Source organism: Idiotropiscis lumnitzeri, chromosome 11 (genome assembly GCF_059441095.1).
Source record: "Idiotropiscis lumnitzeri isolate Australia: NSW breed Sydney's pygmy pipehorse chromosome 11, RoL_Ilum_1.0, whole genome shotgun sequence".
NCBI classification, from domain to species: Eukaryota; Metazoa; Chordata; class Actinopteri; order Syngnathiformes; family Syngnathidae; genus Idiotropiscis; species Idiotropiscis lumnitzeri.
In genome coordinates, this window is record NC_142401.1 from 13,771,457 (window position 1) to 13,796,241 (window position 24,785).

Sequence of the window (24,785 nt, forward strand, 5' to 3'; positions counted from 1 at the left end):
CTGCATCATAAAGAGACGAGTTTACTTTATGATGTAATTGAAAATGTACCACAATTTAATAAGAGTACGATTATTTAATAATTTTTAGTTATCTATAATAAACTTGTTCAACTCATTAAATATCAGTCAAGGATTCAAGGAATATTATTGTCATACCAACACGCATTTCCACATATGTCATGATATGTATATATATATATATATAGATATATACATACATATAAATCATTTATATGATGCAATATAAATACTTTTTTCCAGTTTTTTAAATCTTGAATCAAAAAATGTAGAAAAATGCAATCTGATACTAAATATAATATATAATACCATATTTATGCAAATATAATGTTTTATATGACATTTTATTCTATTTACTGTTTTACGTTTCCTGCTGAATATGCACAATAAAGATTTCATTTTTTTGTTTTATACATTCAGCATGGTTCATAGTATTTTATTTTCATTACATTTGTATTATTTTCACTGAAATATCCCAACAAAATACTATATATATAATACAATACAATACTATACTCTGCCCTGTGACTGGCTGGCGACCAGTTCAGGGTGTAGTGCGTCTTTCGCCCGTTGTCAGCTGGGATAGGCTCCAGCACCCTCCCGCGACCCTGTACAGGATAAGCGGTGTGGATAATGACAATAACACAATAAAAAACAACACAAATTTTTTTATATAGAGCATTTCACAACAGCTGGAGCTGTAACAAAGAACTTTCCATATGGTATCATATAAATTAGCAGGAAATTAGAACACAAATTAAAAGACATAAACAAAAGATACCAGAAGAACAGCAAAATGGCGGCAGTCTCATGTGTTAAAAGCTAAAGAATAAAAATGCGTCTTCAAACGAGTTTTAAAAGTGGACAGAGAGGGGGCTTGCCTAACATATATGTAAGTTATATATGTATTTGTTGCATTTCAAACTTTTTTTCTCATCTCCTGCGATATGGACACTTGACGATGGGCAATAAATTAAAAATAGTCCCCATCCAAAAAAAAAAAAAAAAAAAAAAAAGCATCATAATTTACAACATTTAGCATGTCTTGAATCACATACTTCATGAAAGTCTTGAGTCAACATTTGGCAGCTTTTGGAATTATTACACACCCTTTGATACCTAATATGTCATGACGACACATCTGGACGGTCGTGCTGCCTCCTTTGTGATGTCATGATGAGAGGTCTGACAAAGCATATTTGTATGGTTACATGAGAAGCGAGCGTCATTCTGTATTTTTGAAACAGCCTATGCAGGTGTGCCTCACGCGACAGCGTATCATACACAGTAAATCGGTCACAGAGCGGCGGCCGCTCATTCCTGACATGCTCGTTAAAGGCCTGTCGGCTGAGTTGGTTCTGCTTGCACAGAGTCAAGGTGGAGAATGTGCTCGGATATATTCTCTCTGGCATCCTGTTTTTGTTTTCATTGCCCTCCTCTCAGGTTGTCGGCTTCATTCCAGACAGACGCGCACACACATACGACACATACGCACACACACACATACAGACACGGATAAAGAGACAGAGAGCGGTGGAGGGCGCAGAGGGTCTTAAAGCAGCCCACGCTCTTCCTGCTATTGTTTCATCTCAGGGACCCTCGCAAGGGCTAATATCCACTCCTTTGCCTGTTCTGTTACCATGGAGAAAAGGCCCTTCACGCTGCCCGTAAAAGCAGTCTGTATTAACGGCACCAACACAAAATGGGGTACGGTAGTCGAGTCGTCAATATGGAAGAGGTGGCATCAGAGCCATGTTATCAAAAGGTACTTTTACGCTGTATTACCGTCAAAAGACACCTGTTTCCAGTATCGCTATTCTGTATAAAAAGCCCCAGCCTGGAATGGGACTATGAAGTCGACTTGGCAATGCTCCACCCTAGGAGGTAGTAACATGACATACATAACATAAAGATAAAAGCTGTTTCACACTTCCAGTAAAAGCCAGCTGTTTTTCAGTGATGTTACTCTGTATAAGTGGCGACGACACGGAATGTGGGAACAAAGTCCACCTGGCAATTTTCCGTCATAGCAGGTAGGATCCGATTCAAAGGCATAAAAACAAAACCACACTTTCTCCACCTTTTGTCCTGTGTTGCTGCGCCGTAAAAATATAACCAACACAGACTAAGCCGATGAAGCAATTGTCCGACTTTAGAGATAGTAACAGAGCGACAGAGACAGAAATGTGGAAATTGCATGGAAAAGCCAACATTTTCTTTGTATAAAAGGCATCAATACAGAATGGAGAGACAATATCAACTCAGCAGTTTTCCACCTGTAGGGGTAGCAACAGAGCCAACAGATGTTGGGTATCTCAGCCGTCATTTTCCCACATTTTTGAGGCATCACTGTTCTTTATAAACGGCGCCAAGATGGAAGTATACTCTGCAATTTTCCACCATCTGAGGTAACATGCAAGGATACAATAAAATACAACTTTATTGATATAGCGCATTTCACAACAGCTGGAGCTGTAACAAAGCGCTTTCCATATGGCGTAATCTAAACTATCGAGGAAAAAAAAGCACCTATCACTCTTAATCTTCTCACCATTTTTTTCTTTCACAATTTCTCTTATTCCAGTTACATAGCCATGGAAATAAAAAATAGACTAAACAGCATTAACTGGGGGTTGAGGGTACAAATTGAACGCAAAAATGGTCCGTCTTTAAAGGTACTAATGCACCAAGGTGAATTCTTGGGGGAAAAAATGCTTTTTGCCCCTCCTTTCATTCATTATGCTGCTGGTTATAAATGGAACTGACACAAATGGATTTGGGGGACAAATTTGACCCGATAATTTTCCACCCATGGAGGTAGCATCTGAAGCATGAGGATGTAATCCCTGTTCATCCTGCCAGTATGAAAATAGAATTATATTCCTACACTTTCACCATGTTGCTATTCATGTAAAAGTCATCATCAGGGAATTGGCTGACATATCAGCCTGGCAATTTTCCGCCTTCTGTGGTAATATTTGAGTCACTAATGCAAAAGCCCCTTTCACACTGTCTCTAAAACCCGGCATTTTGGTTGTCTGTTTTCCACACGGCTGTTTTGCATGGACAGCGATCACATTGGATTGGACAGAAAAAAGACCAAGAGTCATGGAAATGAAAGTGCCTTTTTTGCGTTTTGTATTCAGTGCAATGTTGATGGTGGGGTTGTATGCTCGCTGGCTTACTTTGTGACATGTGTGCATTAAGCAGGATTGCTAAGTTCCTTAAGGCCTTCAGCTGCTTTAGTGGCAGCTGGGAGAAGGGCCAGACATCTGCTGCTCACTCTGCTGCCTCCAAACTAACCGCAAACATTCAATGCGATGGAGGAAATGCTGGCTTGGTCGCTGAGAAAAGGTTACATGATGTCATAGAGATATTTACTTTGACTTGTAGAATAATAATTGTTTGGCTTTTTGTTTGGCCACATTCCCAAAGATGAACTTCTGCCTGGCACAACATCACGTGACTTTTATAACTATATCAGAGCTTTGTGTTTATCACTTTCTCTTTGGATTTTTCACAACACTCTTCAATCATCGGCCACCATTGCACATGGCATTATTGTATACACCTTTAAACTCTAGCTTTCTTACATCACATGTCAACTACAGCCCACACTGAGTTTAAGGATAGGCTGGGCCAACATTCTGAGCCACTTTCCTACAACGGCTGTTATGTGACTGCAAGGCTACATTGTCTGGAAGACAATCATGTCACTTCAGCCGTTGCGAAATGTGCTATATAAATGAAGTTGTATTGTATTGTATAAAACAGGTGTAAGATTCTTTGTTTTATGTCAAAGCCAAAAGGTAAGTAGAGCTGCATTGAGTGGTGTTGGATGCGCAGATTAGCGCAAGCTAACAGGATTAGCTTCGGATCATTTTGACTGCTTGTTGAAGAGGTCGCTGCAGTTGTGGTGGGGGCGTGTTTAGGTTTGGTGATGTGGCCATGCGCCCTATACACAGTTGTGCATGAAGTGCTGCTTCCACGACTGAAAATGCTTTTATTGTCTGCACAGGTACTCGCTTTTTTTTTTTTTTTACTCAGACTCCGTAACGCAAGGGGTTCTACACGCAGTTGTCCAGGGAATGAAAGCCGTACTCACCACTGGCCCAAATTTAGGATAAAAGACACGTATGTCCCTGATTTACACAAGACCAAAATATGAGCAGTGCAAAATGTTGTATAATTCTTGGTCTTTGAGTTATTTTGATGAAATCATGTTACAGACATTAATAAAAACAGGAAATTTGTTTAAAAATTGTAAAAAAAAGACTATGTCTCCTTTAAAATGATCCTTATGAAATAACATTTGTGTGTGAATACTTGATTATTAGCGGATTAATCTCATGTGTTAGTTTACAAAGAGGAAAGCTTCAACACAACTGATGATTACGTAAATACACAGACAAAGGGAGCGATACAAACCATTTCTATTTATAAACTCTGCTTCCAATATCCTGCTTTGGGATTAGGCATGATTTGAAGGGGGCGGTGCACATTGCTGACCAGCAAGCTCTGTAGCACTCATTGTTGTCGCGGCCGCCAAGGAAATCAAGAAGATTGATTTAATTATATTTTTATTCAAGTCTGTGATGGACCCACCCAACATTTGACATTTGCATTCCCACGCTGCCATTAACTCATTCACTGCCATTGACGGGTATAGAAGCCATTTTATCTCGGCTTGCAGTGAATGAGGTAACAGTTCGTACAGCAAAAAGCTAAATTAAGACTTTTATCCAGGCTTTCAACATTCACTGAAGCAACTTTTTTTAAAATAAGATTTATTTTATTGTATTCATAATAATAATATAGTAGAATCATTACGTTGACTGTTTCCACTTGTTACCAGGTATGTTTTTTGCTCTATATCAGCAGCACCCCTCAGTGTCGACATGCCGGCATTACACGTGTAAATTCAACACCAAAACTGACAATGTGGTTCATTTCACTACACCATAGTAAATGTATGATATATTTTTTTGTATTAGAATTTAATATACTCCCCGAAAGATTGCAATCCCCAAAAGATTGCAATTCCCCCAATTGGCCACTAAAAGGAGCTCTGACCTTTCATTTTAGGAAAGACAGCTTCATACACGTCACATTCTGACTTGCAATTGTTGAATTGCGTATTGGTAAGAAATGTGAGTGAACTATTTTCCATTTTTAAAAGTGTTTTACATTTTCACATTTGTTTGTCCTTCCTGTGTGGAGTTCCTGTGCCCCCCTTTCTATGCTTTCTTGGGTTTTTCTTCTTATACAAATACGCACACACACACGCGCGCACACGCACAAGCACGCGCACACAGATAAATATGTATACAGGGCACAATTGGAAATGTCGGCTGCAAATGCATGCTATTCATAACTATGTTTTGATCCAATCAGATAACGTATCCTTCATTCATATGTCACCGCTCTGTTAAGAATGAGCTGTTATTGGAGGAGGGTGTTAACAGTTTTTGGAGGAAACCCAGTATAAAAGGAACAGCATCTTTCTTCAGTGTTTCAGTCATGGCCATTAAGTCGCTGGTTCATGACGCGAGACGAGAAGAAATGAAATGCTGTTATTGATATTTCTGCCGATGCAAAAGAAATCGTCGCAAAATGATTGGGTTTAGGATCAAATCCTCGGAAGAAAGGTTCAGACATCCAAGCCGTACTTTAGAGGGAGAAGCATTATTCCTCTCAGCACGACATGCGTGCAAGTAAAGGAGAGAGAGAATGACAGAGTGCAATTCTACTGGCATAGACAAAAAAGAGATTTTTGGCAAACAGGAAAAAAAAAAATACAAAACTAAATGCCAAAACCAAATGCACCCCGAAGGAATATATAGGCCATGGAGTTTGCTTTCGATGCTCCAAGCAAAAGTAGCACAAGATTCTTGCATGATAATACTTTGAATTCTTTGACTTTTCAGGTACATTACGCCACAAAACTCTAGTGGAACTGTACAATTGACATTCCTACTATACTGCTAAATATGTGACTTGCACACCAGCAGAGACATCTCAAGGGTTTTACGAGCTCGTAAAGATGACTTGCACTGCAGACGTCTGGCATCAAAAAAATGCAGTGAAAAAAAGTTGGGTAAAATTTAGTGTGAAATCACATTCTTTTTGTGAGCGGGGCCCGCAAAGCTGTCCATCATCGGACTGTGCCAGAGTACTTAAGAGATAAATGCAATTACGCCATTCAAATTCTTGTCGGCAGAAGATAGTCTTGTCTTTTCAGGGCCGTACGTGCTGCTTTAAGTGCTCTTATTGTCTTATTTTAGTGAACTGTCATTTGCATCTGTCGCATTTGCATTTATATAACCACACAGACATAATTACGTGTGCATTTTCCACGTTGACTACACTTTTACAAGTAAACATATTTAATCACCCCAAGAAGATATTCTTAAAAATAAAAAAGAAATATTGTTAAAACATCACAATGATCTTGCTGTAATTTAAAAAAAAAAAACTTTCAAGGATGATTTATTTTTGTCCGGGCAACAATCTGAATGATTTTAATGGTAATAAAGCTTAAATGTGCATGCATGTGAGAATATGATTTTGTGGGAACACATTTCTCATCAGTACTCTGCCAGGCAAATCTTTCTGGGATGATTTAGGCAAGAAATTGATTGCTTTTCGAGGCTATCCAACATGAGATTGAGAGGGCTCCATGTGGTAGAAACAAAATGATGGCGCAAGAATCCTCATGACTTTGAGCAAAAATTAGCCAAAAATGCGTGGCAATGGGACAGGTGTAGTTTTCATCTGAAATGTATCTGTCACAGCAAGAAATCTCTTGATTTTGAAGTCCACGTGCATGGAAATAAGAAAGGTTAGTAAGGTAGAATTATTTTTTTGTGTATGTCAATGTTCTACCATGAACAAGTTTAAAAGGCTCTTCAATATTTCTATGGATAACATAACCATGTCACAGCAAGAAATGATTTGCAATTTTTTACTTCTGTTGTCGTATTTGTTGGACCTATCAGGATGATCTCACAAAAGTACATGAGTAGAATTACTCATGAGAAAAAAAAAAAATCAATCCTTTGTGGCTCCATCTTGTGCTTGTGATTTTGATTTGCAAAAAACACCTCACCCCAAGGAAAACAACCAATCACAGACAAAAGGTGTCAATCATTTCTTGCGCTTTCACGACACACGCTGTAACCGAGGGCATCAGGAGCTGTGCAGAAACCATGGTACGATATCTGCCCATTGTTATAACTTTGACGGAAGCTTCTTGTTGCTAAATAAATGGCACTAATCAATTAATTATAACGTAAAAGCTGCTAACTTTCGAGTTATAATGTCAGGAGTCATTTACTAAATGAACAGTCATATCTGGCACATAGTGAATTGCGTATAATGAATAAATGTTTTGTTGCAATATAAAGTCACTTGTGGCCTCTCTGTCCACACCATCCACTTGGGCACCATAGACAAAGTGATAAATAATAGCCAGAGTGATTACAAAACAAAGAAAGCACTTGATGATGGGACACATATTCCATCATTGTTGACGTGCTAATATCTTAATGGTGGGGGTTGACTGCGGAGAGACAGACGCAACGCTGTTGGCGCTCATCCGAGACAAAGATAGATACACATAAGGAGGCGCTGGCTCAACGGCGGCATGCCTCGCGGATTTATGATACACTTTTTTAATGGCTCTTCCTGAAGAAATGAGAAGACAAAGTATTGATTATTTTCCCACCAGTTTGTCAGAATCTAAGCCTAGTCTGTTTTGTGCCACTTTCCAGTGAATGAACAGCCTTGGTTTTGTTCTGAAAAGAAGTAGGCCAAGGGAGGCGACATGGGTGCAAATCCATAAAATATGTAGCAAGTCAAATCTTTAAGCTCAGGACCAGTGAGATTGGGGTTAAGGAGAGAGCGTGCGGTGGGGAGCCTACGAACGAATACCGTACTCCGTCAAGCATTATGGCTTGACCCACATTCTCACATTGCAACACTCCACTAGTTTTATTCTTTCATTTGGTTGGAGGATCTACCTTGAATGACTCCTCGTCAAACAACAAATGGCTCGTCTCATGAAAATGTCAGAGCCTTTAGAACATTGTGTGATCTAGTAGCGGTTAGCATTTCGAGGGTGTGGGTTCAAGTCTAGACTGACCAGTCCAGGGTGGACCTTGCTTTGCTTGTCAAAAGTTAGCTGGAACTGAAGGCTCTAGTTCACCAGCGACCCAGAATTGAAGGAGACCAGTGCATGGTGGATCTCGCTTGTCTCGCCCAAAGTCTGCTTCAATAGGATCCAGCCCACTTTGCGATTGACAGGCGACCAGTACCCGGTGGACCCTGATTTGCTGTGTTAAGGTAAACTGGGATTGGCTTCAGTTCACCCGCATTTGTGCAATTGGATCAGCAGGAAACTATTCAGACGAACTAACAAGAAGGTAACGAGACAGACAAGACTTCTTGGAAGCTATATTAGAATATTCCATTTCAAGGACTCTCATGATGCTATTGTTCCTACTTAAGGTAGCACAGACACACACACACCCCCACACACACGCCCACACACACACACACGCAATCATCATTTGCTGTTTAGAAATTTCCATATCACAGTGGAGACCTGACTCTGTATTAAATATGATTCCAAATAAAATAAAAAAATTATAATACAATTACATTTGTATAAAACGTGCCGTACCAAGTATTCCAAATATAAATGCTGAATATATGTTATCAAATCGATGTTTCTCACACAAATTTAATACCCATTCAGAAACAGATGACATGAGACAACAAACTGCAATTAGCAGACAGCTCCCTGCCAATTCACATTTTGTAACGTCTTATATGAATCGTTTCAATAAACTTGAGTATACGCACAGGAATTGCTTGTTTAACCTTGGCAGTCAGTAAAAATAACTATTTTAAAGGGGTAAGAATTTTTGTTGTTGTGGCGTAGCGATTTAATAGCCAACAAATAAGATAAGAAACAGAAATTGAAAAACACTTAAGAATTTCCCCATTTTATAATGGAAGACTATTTTTTAATGGAGAAGCTGTGCCTCCAAATCCCCCCATCCTTAGTTAAAGTTAATAAGCAATAATCGTGTTTTTTTAAGGATTTTATTTACAAGTGTGGCTTCACTTGTTTCTATATTGCATTTTGTATTTATTTTTACTCACACACTGGTGCCTGGTAAATAGAACTTAGTTTTGGAGCCGGAACGGATTATCAGAATCAGAATCAGAATCAGAATCAGAAATCCCTTTATTGCCATTGTACTCAAGTGTGCAACGAGATTAGAGAGCTCCCCTCTCCAGTGCAATACAACAATAATTCAGATAAATATATAAATTAGATAAATAAGAGAATAGTTAGTGCAATGGAAAATAATACTGAATAGGATTTATTAAAACACATCACGTTGCTGTTCTGCAAGGTAAGGGTGGTCGTGTGTGTGTGTGAGAATTGAGAATGGAGATGGCTCTTGGAAAGAAACTGTTTTTCAGTCTATTGGTCCTTGATTTGATGCACCTGTAGCGCCTGCCAGAGGGCATCAGGTCGAACAGGTGTGAGTTTGGGTGGGTATTGTCTTTGACGATATTGAGAGCCCTGCTGAGGCACCGGGCGGTGTAGATGTCCGACAGTGAGGGGTGAGGGCAACCAATAATCCTTTGCGCTGTTTTGACCGTCCTCTGGAGCTTCACTCTGTCCGCCTCAGTGCAGCCGCTGTACCAGGTGGAGACACAGTACGTCAGCAGGCTCTCGATGGACGAGTGGTAGAAGGCCAGCAGCAGCTTCCTGTCCAGGTTGAATTTCCTGAGGACTCTCAGGAAGTGCAGGCGCTGGTGGTACTTGGATTTCAATTAATTTCAGCAGGAAATAGTGTCTCGATTTATGAACGTTTCAGGTTACAGACGGGCTCCCAGTAGCAACTAAGTTCATAACTTGAGGTACCACTGTACTACTTTACTTTGCTATTTGCCAGGGTTAAAGTGTCACAGAAGGAGCACACCGATGAAAACAGGTGAGTTTTTCAGCGATCGGAATAGAAAAAAAAAAAGAAAAAGGAAAAAAAGAATAAGCGTCCGCGAGCAGCCCAAACTGGAAGTATTCCCTTTTCTGTTCAACTGGTGGTGGGGGGTGGGCGCTCCTCAGTGCTCCCTTGCCTCACACTGCGCCGCCATCCTCCTCCGCTTAGCCCCGCCCTCCAGGAGACCAACTACACGCACACACGTATACACGCACTGACTTTTCTAACACGCGCACATACTCGCACACGCGCACACACTCACTGCATAGCTAAGCAGCTCGGCGAATCTCCACTATAACGGGACAAGTTTAACCCACCGGGATAACCACCGAGCTCTCGCCGCTTCTCTCCCCACATTGGAGCGCCTGAACCCGGGCAGAGGTGAGTGGCGACGAGTGGAACGTATTGCCGAAGTCCCCGAGAAGGGATTTCCTTTTCGAGGAGGAAAAGAGAGACATGCCTCACTATTCGGGACTCTTTTCTTCTCCTATTTCGTCTTCTTTTCGGGGCAGTTTTAGCTAGTTAGCTCACTTTTACCGGCTCCTTGAATGGAACCGAGCGCCTGGATGAACGTGGCCGGCGTCTCGGCGCGGTAACCCGGGGGCTGTTTGGAGATTAACGGGACAGGCTTCGACATCCTTCCCTGGTGGAGATGTTGCCGTTACACTGCTCGTACCGTGCACATGGTGCTCCAGACTTTTGCAGTTCTCGGGACATCGACAGCTCCAACTGCATATTAACACGTTTTAACTTTTTTAAAAAATGACCCTCACTTTATTTTTTTCTTCACTTTTTGAGCCTTCTTAATTTATAAATTTTAGTCTTCATAAATTCCTCCAGCTTCCTCCCACATTTGACAAACATGCATGTGTGGTTCAGTCAAAACTAGAAATTGTGCGTTAGTGGAACCTGAGTGCGAATGTTTGTCTAATTTGCACTGCAACTGCTCGATGACCAGTGCAGGGTGCAACGACCCAAAAATTGTCCAGCAATTGTGACAAGCCCAGAGTGTACCCCGCTTTGCTTGGCCAAAAAGTTCACAGGCACTAGGCTCCGGCTCACCTGTGATCTAAATGAGGTCAAGTGCAATAGAAAAAAAAATTCTCAATTTGTTTCCGTGAGGCTTTTGTGCAATACGTAAGATAAGTGCTTCGATTTATTATGAATATGTATAATCATAATGCAGTCTTTGCAAAACTCACAAAGTGAACTAATCATGACTAACCCCATAATTTTTACTGCCAATTAAAAAGTGAAACCCATTCTTTAAATTCACTACACGCGGAGTGAAATATTTTGTGATTTTATTTTTGTGGAAATTTAACATACAGCTGACACCTAACAGAAATCTGAAGATCACCCTCCCAAGAAATTAGCACATGACATAAAAAAAATAATCCAGGAATTAGGACGGCATTGGTTTCTGAAAATTGTGTGTTAAATTAATCTCTATAATACTGTAGATGAGTTTCACTTTGTTAATTGAACTGCTGATATAAATCAACTTTATTGAAGTATTCTTATTCTCAAATGCACTTGTAGCATGGTTGTTATTATACTTGCATGTCATGTATACGCCTTACATGACAAATAGTTTATAAATGGTGTACAAATAGTTTTATTTTGTATATTCTTAGCATTAGTGGGTTAAATATTTTTGAGCTTTTGCCAATAACAGTTCCGTTGAGGTTTTAGTTGTTTTTAGAATTGCATGGCGGGCTGGATCTTTTGTAGGTGTTATGTGGCCCACAAACCAAAAGTTAGCGACCCCTTTTTAAAAGTATTATCTCTGGCTTGACTTATTGCTCAGTGTGACTGAATCATAGTGTTAACATTACAATTAGAATGGTTATTGATTAACTACATGCTGGTCATATATATACCAAACATCAAACCCTGACTGTTCCATTTTGAGGTTGCCTCGCTTTGTGTCTCTTGGGCTCGCCTTCCTGTACTGTTGAACACACGTGCACAATACACACGCGCACTAATGGAAACATCATTGGCTGTGTTTGTCTCACTTGTGATGTTGGCTGCTGCTGAGGCAACAGCGGCCTTTAAATGTTTGATGTGCCGAGCGGTCCTGAGCTCTTTCTGCTGGTGTTCCTTGCCAGCTGCTGGTTACAGAGACGCTCTTGTCAACATGCATGCATGCGCGCGAGCGTGCGTGTGCGTGTCTGTGTGTGTGTGTGTGTATATCGGCTGCATACAGACCTGCTTGTCAACACTCCAGTTTTACCTTGGTGCATCTGAATCATCATGAAGCTCACCAATTTGTGTTTGCCTCATTGATTTAAAAGCACAATTGGACATTGAGAAATTTTTTAGGCTGACGAATAACAGACAAACCGGACTACATTCCTACATTTTTTTATGTTTTTTTTTTTTTTTTTTAATTTATTTTTTTTCTAAACGTTGGTCCTCAATATAGTATTAAACTACAGGTGTGAACCAAAGTAGGTTACACATAACGATTTTTAACACATGAAACTTTTTTAAACGTGAGAGACCCCACAGATGATGGAAAAAAAAAATCGTCAAGTGTGTTTTTACTGCTCGAGTGTGTACCGAACTCAAAATGACTGCAGCACACCACAAAAAATGACCACGGTTTATCTCCACCAACAATTGGGAGACTCCTCCTCTCAACTAGACATCGATGATCGTTGCACCAAGATTGACCTACGAGAGGCTGCATGATGCCACAGGGCAAGAAAGCGTAATCGTAGTAGAACAAGAAACAGAACAACCGTTAGTTTATCTGGCAACTACATTTCAGTGGCAAACTTTTCTCCTTGTTATTTTTATTGTGGTAAAAATTCAACGCAACCAGTTGCTCCTCTATTTGTACAAGCTCCAGGTTGCTTCCTAATTGGCTATTGATCCATTTGGCTCACAATCACAGCTGAACTTGGTTGGTGTTGGTCACGTGTAAAAATTTGCAAAGGGAAATATTGAACCGATTTAATATTTACGACTGTCGGGTCTGAAAAAAAGGCTCTTAACATAAAACACAAATAAAAAAAAAAAACAACATAAAGTCTGTCCAATCAGGTGTTTCTTCGTGTGTGTGTGTTTTGTATATGTATGTATTTATTCATTTATTTATTTATCCATCCATCCATTATCTGCACCGCTTTTCCTCACTAGGGTGGCGAGGGTATCACAGCTGTTTCTTTAATTAATGAATTTATTTATTTATTGCTGGGCAACTTTTAGTGTAATGATCAAAAGGCCAATGCGTATACGAAGCTAATGCGTGCGCCATTTGGACAAGAACCCGGTGATCATGAAGCTTGCATGTGCATATTTTTTTTTACCTTAACAGTGAAGATAAGTTAAGTTAGCTCGTGTGTACTGATTTAGCGCGACTATAAATGTCATCTGAGTTCATTTGTGCGTGGTTGCGTGAGTGCTTATCAAAGAATGCAATCATGATTGACGCCAACATTTTTTTAATGAGTTCCATCAGCTCCGGCATTGAGAGACGAATCATCTGCTTATGTAATGATGACAAAGGTTCACCATTGATAGCTTGACTGTGTGCTTATTGTTTTTTTTTTTGTTCAATTTCATGCTCAACTAGTGACATTGTGTATCGTCAGTACGGTCAATATCCATTTAGACTTTTCAACCGGCTTTCTGGTACTGCTGTTACATCCTGAAATTTAACTGAAAATGAATTAAAGTGGTGGTGTTTTGGTTTTAAGGTTTCAAATGACAACAGAGATTTGGATCTGGAAAATGTTAACATTTTAATAACACATTTTTTGATAAAAATGACAATGTCAGACATTGAGCAATTTGTTGTCTAGCAATATAACTTCTACACATCCATGGAGCTGTCAAAGTACTCTTGTATTTGTTGTGTTTTACATCTTTACTTGTTCTTAAAAAAAAAAAACAGTATTAGCTTTCCGTTGGGTCTTTTTTTTAATTCACTAATATTTCCTTGGCTTATGGTGCAAGATGCGCGCTTTGATGCTGCAGATTCTGTTACTGATCATCTATGAGTGAGATTGGCCGATTCCGATCACAAGGATGCACATTTTTAAATTTTCGAGCTGCTCACTAACAATTATATTAAAATTGATTCATCTTTCAATTATTTGTTTTTTAGATTCATTGATAGATAAGAGTTTGATCTCTTTATAAAATAACCGGACACTATTTCAAATTAACTGCAGAAAATGCAGAACATATTCAGGTTCAGTTACTGATTTGGTCTTTAGCGTGCAGTTTTTTGAAAAGTGGGCGGGGACGCTACACTGCACACAGGCTGGTCTCTCATTGGCTGCAGGCTGCAAATTATGAGCTGCAGCATTGATTACCATATGCCGATCACATACTTTGACATGGAATTTGGCCGATCACCACTAATTTAAACCCAATGCTAACTCATCAGTTAGATATTGTGAATTAGCGTTGACGGGTTTCTTCCGATGTATTGATTATAACACATTCCCTGTGCAAATTTCACCCTTACTGGGATCTTTTTGACAACATAGTTGAAATATATCAAACTTTTTTTATTTATACATTGTCGTATGAAGTCCTCAATGTCTGGCGTCTTTACTTTGGAAGTGCAGTATACCAATTGCCATGCATTTGCTTTCATGAGATGGAGCTAGGTTTTGCTATGTTCAACAAGACAAAAAGGAAGTTTGGTTAATTGGTGTCCTCAGTCATCATGAGCAACACTCAATGTCCGGCAGTTATCGGTTTGAGTCTACGATCAATCCGTGCAAAGCGAGGGCGTTCCCTTTTCTTCCCCTGAAACGCTCAAGAAAATGTATGTTTTTTAGAGCTTATACAAGCAGCATTTCATCTCGTGTTTGAAAAGGTTAAAGCGTGTGGCTGTGCATCAGCAAAATGAGATTCCTCTGAGCTGTCCTCCCCGCTCCTCTGCCTCCAGAAGTACTTTTCCACCCTAACTCATGTTTAATTATTCTGCCCTTCTCTGATTTGTCTGTGTGCCATTAAATATTGATAACCACGCAGCCAAAATCAAAGCAAAACATTGCCTTGGACTTCAACCTCTTGTATTAAACGTGGTCATTCCTCACAGGAGTCCCATCCTCACTTTTGCAAAGCTGCTCCTTGACCTTCTGCCGATTAAGACGTCTTCACTTAGCTGTGTGCGACACCGGTTCGCTTGCTTACTGTGGAAAAAGCGATTACACTAGATCAGTGTTCTGATCGCCAGGCCGTCTGCTAATCTGCCGTCTTGATAGAGCAATGTGCGAATCTTGGGCACAGCTAAGGAGGCGACACAGAGGTCCTCGAACTCCTCCACCCCATTTCCTGGCTGTTTGTGGACGCCGTTTCGCAAAGCTTTGCACTTGTGCCGCTCATGCTGATTTAAACGGTGTGTGAGTTGTACGCCTTCCTGTGGGCTCAAGGAATAACACTAATGAGACTTTTGGATTTGCAGGCAGATAAAACAAATAAGTTGGCTTTAAAATCACGGAGTGGGGTAGAATTTGAGGTATTTGGCTGCATATGGACTTAAAGTGATCAGCACCCCCCCCCCCCATGGTTCGGATGCAGTGACCACTTGCTGGTCGAATAATACTACCGGCATTTTGCTAATGTCCACTATACAGTTAAGACTTTGTCTCATATGTCTATGCACTCAAGTTGGTCTTCAGTACATTTGTTGTATTTTTCAATTCAATTACACAGGAACTGCATGGACGGAGCTCAGCCAATCACAGGCTGGGAGGCTCAGTTGAACAGGAAGTGATCTCAGGGTTTGTTCAGGAAGATGTTTGACTGAGGGAGGCTGGGTAGGGGGGCATTGTCAAGGTTTTTTCCTCACATTGTTGTGGAAATCACAGCACACTCTTGTCTCTCACCACACGGAATTCTCTCCTGATGGCCACGGCAACACAGTCATTAAACTTTGAAGACAAAGTGTTGACCAGGTAGTTAGTAGCACCTTTTTACACGGATTTATCGTCCTTTTTTTCCCTGAGTTACTGTTCTCAGCAAATCGCCACCGCCACGTTTTGCTGGCAATGTGCCTTTTGGGAGAGTAACAGAGCTGGTGCAAAATACCCACGTGAAGTTTCACACTCAACAATCGGGATGGGCATAATCGTTAAGAATTGATCGTGCGACATTGATTGTTGATTCATTGCATCTTAAAACAATAGAGGCAAAATAACCGACCAGTAGAAAATGCTTCTAGTATTTTTAGCATCACTGAAGTAATAATGACATTTTTTTTCAAACAGACAAGACTAATTGGCATTTCATAATATTTTATTACTTATATTCTTATTGTCTAATTTTCCGGCTGGCCTTTCACTGGACTGGTTGCTGGTTCGTTTTTGTTGTTGACACCACGGGGGATTACATTGAAATGTGATTTATTTTCTTCTTCTCATGTAATAAAAACATGTCAAATAGATTTTTAATGAGATATTGACCTTTCAACCACTCTCGAGTGCACTACATGGCTTCAACATGCAGATTCAACTTGTGTGTCGTCGAATCACGTCTGCTTTGGGAAGTTGAGCTATGTCCATGCGGACCTCCACTATGGTAAAACTCCTTTGGGCAATTATTGTCTTTTTTTTTTTAATGAAGGGTAGTCTATTCTTGTTCCTATTTAATTGCTGCTGTTATTTCTCTGTGTTACATGATTGTGTAGCTCCGTTCCGCTAACCTCATGGTTTGCCCATGGCTGCAATTAGTCGCGTTTGCGCAATGTAATTTGTTGTGTGTGCACTTTATTCTATTTATTCTTTTATCTGTTTCCTCTTCCATTGATGTTTGTGCCGAATGAATGAGTATTTGTTTTCGAAGTGTGCTGCTATTGGGAGGGGGAAATGAAGCTGTTTTCTCATTTAGATTTGTACATATCCAATAAGTGAATAGGAACATTTGATTTCAGGTCAGCGGCATGTTGAATGCAGGGAGACTTTGTGAGAAACATGTTAGCGACATTTTTCATGAACTTTCTCTCTCTTGTTGAGTCATTTTTAATGTGTGGTTGGCCTCTGCACCCACTGGCCTAAAAGGGATCACGTGGATCGTGCGCCTGGTGGTGCCTGGTCCGGGATAAGCTGCACTCAAAGCATGTTTGTGCGTGTGTTTCAGTGTTTTGTTGTTTGTTCTTTTGCGAAGTTGGAGCATTTTCCTGCTTGTTTTCCTTATAAACACACATGCGCTCTCTTTGAAACATTTTTATTTCACCGAGCAGCATTTTAGGGGTTTAAAAATTAGACATAGGATGTGTTTGAACTCATTTCATATCTGTTGAAATATTCCTCAAATGTCTAAATGCCTCTTTGGAAGACTACGACAGACCGTGTAAGTGGCATCTACCGATCTTTCGTATATGAAAGAAACACGTATTCGCTCAGTCGGATCGCAGTTTTGATTCATCTTGGAAAGGGACAGTCCGCTTGAGATTCATTAACAAACCTTGCCTATTGATTACTTTTCTTTTGCACACCAGGAATGACAATCCATTGTATGTAGTCATCACTGATTTCTGTCATGTTTTGAAAACTTGTAAGAAGAAGTCAACCACTGTAATTCAGTAATCACTATGTCATTGTCACTCAGAAACTTCTCTAATTGACAATGTTAAAAGTTTAAATTGTAACTGCACCACAAACTGTGATCCCAAAATACTTTAATATCATTTCATACTCATCCTACAATATTATCCTAAAAAAATAAATGGCTTACAAATGATTTCATACAAATCAAAATAACTTGATTCAGATAGTGCTTTGACAACAGATGCACCTGTAACAAAGCGCTTGACAGAACATTACTGTCGAATAAATGCACGTAAAGTGCACTTTCTGCTCTCCTAACCTCCATGAACGACCCAGGCTAAACAGCTCCACCCCGACATCCAAAACTTCTCTCAATCCAGATAAATCACCCCACCATACTGTACTTCCTTGAGACCAATTCCTATTTAGACAGGTTAGTTATCTATTGCTCCAGGGCTCGAGGCTGCCTCGCATAACTCGACTAAGGTGGATGATTCTGTGATCAACTGTGAATAAAATTAACAACAAATTTATTCATTGTTAAAGTTAAGTTTAAATATGATATGTAACGTTCTGGACTCCTGCTTTTATGCCGACGTAGTATTGAGTGACGTTCCACACAGCGAGACAGAATTCAGAATGGGGTTATTGCTCTTGAGGATTTAGAATGAATTTAAAATCTTGTTGGGAGTTTCCAGTAGTTCCACTAATAGTTGGCATTCTAAGAGTGGTCGGTGCAGTGCTCACTTGTTGTCCCTCTCTGTAATTCTCTTCACTTGTTCTGTAAATGGTCATCTGTTGGTGTTACAGTGTCCTCATTAAAGTGCTACTATTGACCACAAATGAAGTCTGTCGCGGTTTGGAGGTTGCGGGATAAACGGCCCATGGTGCATCAGGTGGACGGATGCCAGCATGATTGATGGAGCATCTTCTATTGAAAAAAAGGGCCACTATTATATATTAAAAAAAAACAAAAACAAAAAAAAAAAACACTGTTTGTGAATGGTTTGTATGTTCCCTGTTTGTGCAGACTATTCTATTGTGTTACGGGGAACAAAACTTCCAGAGAGAATGCGCCCATGCAGAGCACAAGCTGTCCTGGAATGGGGGAAAAAACTATTTTGATGGAACGCCTTCTCATCCCTTTGAGTTTTTATAGCGTCATAAGATAAGAAATCACATCATGCTCTTTTTTTTTTTTCCACTGCCGCCTTTGCACACTGTTAAGCAGGCCAGTGCTGCAGCCTCAGTGCACACTCGTCTCGCCCGGGCATCAGATTAGAAGTGACACTTACTGCAGGCTGGATGAGTCTCAGTCTTGTTTACCCTCATCGGGCCGTCATTAGGCAGCGAAATGACTCAACAGTGAGAGGAAAGGATCCAGACAGGGACAGAGGAGAAAGAAAGTGAATGGAAAAAAATAAAGACATGATTTTAGAAGAAAAACAAGCTTTAAAGGGAACTCCCCAAAGGCAGTGCAGTGAAGTGCATCGGGAAGTAACCAGAATGCCAGCGATAAATGAGCATTCCGTCTCTGGGACGGAAGGAAGCCCATTTTTGAGATGGAGGACAGAGCATGAGAAGTTTATTTTTAAAAAAGGACGGGCTAAGCAAGGATGAAAATGGGTTTTTGCCCGTCCCTGTAATCGTCCATAACCTGGTCAAGTACGGCGTGTATAGAATTCAAATATTTACTTTATATACTCCGAGCAGAATGAAATCTTGTAACGTATATGGGCCCTTTAACTTCGAGTGCAAGAGAAAGAGAAAGAGTCTGAGAAAGGTTCCGGTACACTTTGTAACAGTAGTTGTGTTCTGCAACATTTGTGAAAAAAAAACGCATCTACCAGGGATAATGTTATAGATGATAACCCATTTAATAATGTGGGAAATTGCCGTTATTAGTCCAAGACGGCTAATGTTTGTACAAATCTGTTTTTTATGGTTAGATTTAGCTATTGTCGCTTTTAATCAGTTTTGTTTTGTCGTCCAGTTATTTACGGTAAGTGGATGTGAATAGAAAATTAGCCAGCTAATGAGCTTTAAATAATTTATGGTCAAATGCAAGGACGGAAGTACTTCAAAAGGAGGACGTACGGGGACACAGGACGGTTATTTCATGAATAAGGACGGAGGGACACAATGACGTAAGTGTGCCCAAGTCTTGGACAGAGGACGGAATGATAAAATAGGTTAAAGTGTCAATCTCGGCCGGACGTTGGGGTGTTTTTTTGTTGTTTTTTTTGGTCGCTATTAAGTGTAAATACACTGCTTTTACAGCTCATGTCGTCTACGTGGAGCAGATGGAGGAGTAACCCCGCCCAGGTCACGACAGAGGGCTCGCTAAACACAGAAAAGTTGCTGGTTAGTCACAGGCTTTTTATTCACTCGGGAAAATTAAGTCCTGCAGAAAACCCCCCAAAATGAACCAGACAATGATTATCCTTTTGAAGAGTGAGTTTGGAGAAAGAGGATCAGTCGGGGTTATTCTCAGAGAAGGCTGTAAAGCTCTGGATCTGGCTGTATACTTGCTCTGCGACCTTATACCGGCACACAGCTGATGAAATGATCCGAAATTGAGGTGGCTAAGCAATTAATGCAGATCCCAACAGTGACAGCCTCGGCTCTTTTGATGGTCAACTAATTGTAAGCCCAGTGAAGCACTGCATAGGAGTGGCTTGGGTCCTGGGTGTCTCATTAGTGGAGACTGTCAAAGCAAGCTTCCTTTTGAAAATGGCTACTAGTTAAGCGAAGTAGATGGCCTTAGATCAGCGTTTCTCCAACATTTTCAATTGAAAGACAGCTTAAAGGGGATATATGAATGTAGACTGACTCTTCGGCTGAAGCAGCGGCACTCAACTGAAACATAGTGCACCATGGTATTTTAGCTTATTTTCTAACATTCCCGTGATGGATTGTTGGGGGGCGGGTTTGCCGAGTCCAGAAGATTAAACTATGGTTCAGCCTGTGGTCTACCACTGAAGCCAGTACGTTCCTTCGGCAGCCTACTTTACACTCCTTTTCCAGCCCCACTGAACTGTGGTTCTTAGTAGGCGCAAATCAGCTATTGCTCACCTTGCCCTTGCCAATTGCAAGTCTTGGTGCTAAGATAGGGTGTTGCGACAAAGCGAGAGACTGCTAATTGTTGAAGGGGAAACCCAGCATATCACGAAAAAGGAAGCACCCATAATGTATTGATAGTATTTTCACCCATGGAAGCAGCACTTCATCACCAAGCTGCCAAATTACACTTGCCATTTAGTTTGTGTATCTGTGGTAACACATCTTGTGTGGAATTGTAAAATCCTTCTATTGTGATGTAATTGGGGAGAAATGAACGGGCATTACTTGACACAGGCAAAACTCCCCCGACCAACATCAACATTCTCAACTGTGGCTTTGAAAAGTAATTAGAACAATCAAAGATAGATGCTGCTATATTTGCAAAATTTATGAATTGACCATAAATTCTCTCCATGGTGGATCTAAGAAATTCTGTAGTTTTGATCCGAGATGTTATAGAGTTACTGCATATGGCTTCATAGCTTTGCTACAGCAGCTTTGAAAAACTGGGATTGAATTGCTGTTTCCTATAAAGCTAATGTGCAAATAAAATATTTATAAAGCAAGACTCGGGAAACGAGTCACACATCATGAAAGTATAAGGAAAATGATCATTCAGTCCACAGATGAAATAATAATACACAAGTCAATGTGACCTTCTGCTAAAAAGTCAGAAAAAGTGTGTGCTTCAAGAGTTTGTGTGCAAAAAAAACAAACAAACAAGAAGTGTACAAAGTGTCCAGTGAGAGCATGTTTAAATGCTTGACTTTTCCCACTGCTTATGCTGTGCTGTTGTTGACACTGTCGAGGCTTCACACATGAGCATAAAATATTTCCATGTGTAACATGTCGGAATCTGTTGTCAAAACTTGACATGGTGTTGAACTCTTGGTTTGAGTGCAGAGTAGACTGACTTCATAGCCTATTGAAGACAACACACTGGTGAGACTGTGTCAGGCAGGACCGACCGAGTGCAGTGAATTAGCCCCATGGCCGTGGGGAAAGAGAAATTTATGAGACGCACCAGATAGAAAATCAATGCAAGTATACAGAGTTTGAAAGAATGTTATTACATCTAGTATATGTGGTTAAAACCTGGTAGGAAATGGACAAAAGCACCCGGAGGAGTTTGTTTTTGAAAGAAATGAAAGACGACAACACTAAAATGTTCGCTTGAAACCAAAATGAAAAACTTTCTGTGTCTTTTTGGGCATAGGTACTTTTGACTTTTTTTGTGGGTGTAATCAATTAACAAAGTCTAGGTAAACATCACTGGTTAAGATGAGTTAAAAGTCTTAAAATGAATTCAATTTTTATTGCTGAAGACATGGTTTACGGGACACAGAATCAAGCTCATCCCATGGGCATCTCAGTCCCCAGACCTCAACCCCAGTGAAAACCCAAGGAGGGGTCGAAATAAGTGAGTTCAAAAATTGCAGAGGCTTTTGCATGTCGTTCAAATTCAGTTAAGAATTTGTTGACTTTTGGGCATGCGTTCTTGGACTTTTTTTTTTTTTTTTTTGTGGGTTTACACATGACAGACATGCCTGCCAAATTTAATGCTGCTTGGTGAAATAATATGACGCAAGACGAAAACTTGAGTTCTTCATGGTGAAACTGTCTGTTGCAGCTTTGTTGGTGGGGTTTAATGGTGAGTCATCATGGTCATCACCTTCGCTGCCATGTTCCGCACACACACGGTGGCAACAATTCAACACTTTTGCAATTTTGTGTCGCCCGTCTGTCGAATATGAAGTTCAATTTTGGTAGCAATCAGCCAAAATCCATCGTACAAGTTACACTTTGAAAAATTCTTATGTCCATGATGACCCGAAATTGGCTGACTTCCTTTGTCTTTTTGGGCATGGCTTCTTCAGACTTTTTATGGGTCTAGTCACATTAGACATGACGACCAAATTTTGCATTGCTAATGTACCGTGGCTATGTGGGCTAATTTTTTTAGGCATCACTGAGCCAATTTTGCGGTGTTATTTCTGTAAACAATAAATAATTTCTCAACTGGGTGGATTTCACAGAGTGAGAAAGCCCTCAAAATGGAGTAAATTTGCTGATGCATCCCATTACTCTGTTACACCCTCTGTAGCTTTTTGTCTTGCACCCTCTCTGCCGTCTCTGGGTGTACTCGATCGTTGCGACAGGGGAGATGACGTTCCGGAATAGAGTCGAACCGAGCTCTTTAAATCAAGGCTCCACCTGAGGAGTTACATTCTACCTCCGTGCTGCCAGCGAGCCCAGTGACAACTAGGACAAGTCACCCAGACAGAATCAAAATGTCCTGAAGGAGGATGCTCCGGGAAGAGAGAGCAGGGAGGCAAAAGAAGAGATTGTTCAAGTGGCGCATCGCTGCAGTAGCTCTCTAAACGCATCTAAGCCTCATCATCATTGCAACGCTTATCAGAAGCGCGTCTGTATTGTTGTTGCCGTCGTAAAATCTTTATTCCCGGGACAGGCAATTTTCACTGCTTTTCAAGTGTAAATAAAGAAAGTAGTCATGCATCCATTTTCTGGGCTGGAGTCTTTCACAGTGGACTTTTAGTGAGGGAAGTGGGATAGGCCCTAGATTGGTCACCAGTATATCACAGGGTGCATACTGGTCATGGACCAGTTGCCGGTTTCAAGATTTTTTGCGGTGTTAAAAAGTCACAGGGTGTCCAATCAACCGTCCGTGCATGTTGGAGTACCCGGAAGAAATCCACGCAGGCATCATGCTAATCAGTTATTACCAAATGTACCAAATATTTAGTTTTTTAAAATTAAATATATTGCATTCAACGTAATGTTATTTCCATTTAAAAAAAATGTTTGCTCAACGTTATCAGAGTGTCTGAGATCATCTCATGCCTAGCAGATACCGACAAACATTCCAATTCACATTCACGTCTCCACCTATGCACAATTTAGAGTCTTCAATTAAACAAGCATGCTTCGAATGGTTTGAGCCAAGATTCAAACCCAGAACCTTTGATTAACAAGCACACATACTGCAACAAGTATGTACACATTTACAGATATCCACCACACAAGAAGTTAAAACAAAACAAACGGAAACATTAACCTATTACTTAAGTTAATACAAGTAAAATATTGGCCTACTATACACAACTCCGACTTTGTTATGTATAAATTTGGGTTGCACCGCAACTGTAGGAATATAACTCTTGAAATTGACTGAAGTGGAGCGGCTGTGTGTTGATGTCTGCGTTCACTCACTCTGACTTGGGCATGAACTGGCCGCAGGGGTCTGTTTTTGGGCTAATGGCTGAGGCCAGAGAGGTCAGAGTTCAGATTGTGCTACACCAGTCAAGTGACTAACTTCCTGTTTTAATGGCTGTGTGCTCTGGATTTTTTTTTCAGTTTTCCTTTAACTCTGCCTTGTGGCCCAATAATTTCCATGGCACCACATTCAGCACTTATTGGCTTATAGGCTGATACCCTACAATTGTTAAGTGTTTTAATGGATTGACTGCAGCATAATGTGGCCCTTTAACGGGTGAACCCCAAAAAGTTCTTTACAAGAATCTGTTCTATGCAGTTCCACTAGTCTAACCACAGCATTCTAGTTAATATTCCATTTGTGGAATATGAGTTAAGCAGTAAAATTCATCCGTTTTTGTACATCTCAGAGGTCGGCCATTTTGCCAATTGCTGTCAACTGAAAATGTGATCGCAGTTGCTCAGGGCTCAGATCACGTCCAATCATGGATCACCTCCAGAGAACAAGTGAGGTGTGATTGGTCGTTTCCTGCGCCATGAGCAAGAATTTTGGGATGTTGACTTTGCTTTTAATAGAAAGTGTTGTGCATTATCATGTTCTTGTCTAAGTGCTAATTTTCCATTTGTTTTATAAAGGAAGAAATGACAAATGACCACAGATTCATATATGGCCGTTCTACCTGCTGCTCACCCTTGGCCTAGTTTGTGACAGTTTATTGGGATTTAGGCTTGCCTGGTTGAACTATTTTAACTTTGGTGTCAACAAATTATTGGATTGTTGTAGAATGCTACCACCCTGTGTTAACCCATTCTGTTAATTTGAGAAGATTTCATGCTGCACTGGACAAATCTTCATGTGCAGAAGCCTGTCGAGATACAATGCTAACATGATAACAGTTGCTATGCTAACATTTAGCAAGAAAGCAACTTAGAT

General features: G+C 40.4%; 1 protein-coding gene across 1 annotated transcript in view; it reads left to right on the forward strand.

Annotated features, from left to right (window-relative positions):
* The first annotated feature begins 10,211 nt into the window (after positions 1-10,211).
* ppp1r16b (protein phosphatase 1, regulatory subunit 16B) overlaps positions 10,212-24,785 on the forward strand; it is a 63,134-nt gene continuing 48,560 nt past the window's right edge. Inside the window, exon 1 of the mRNA XM_088308808.1 lies at positions 10,212-10,418. The gene's annotated coding sequence lies outside the window, so the exon portion shown is untranslated. The remainder of the gene's footprint in view (positions 10,419-24,785) is intronic.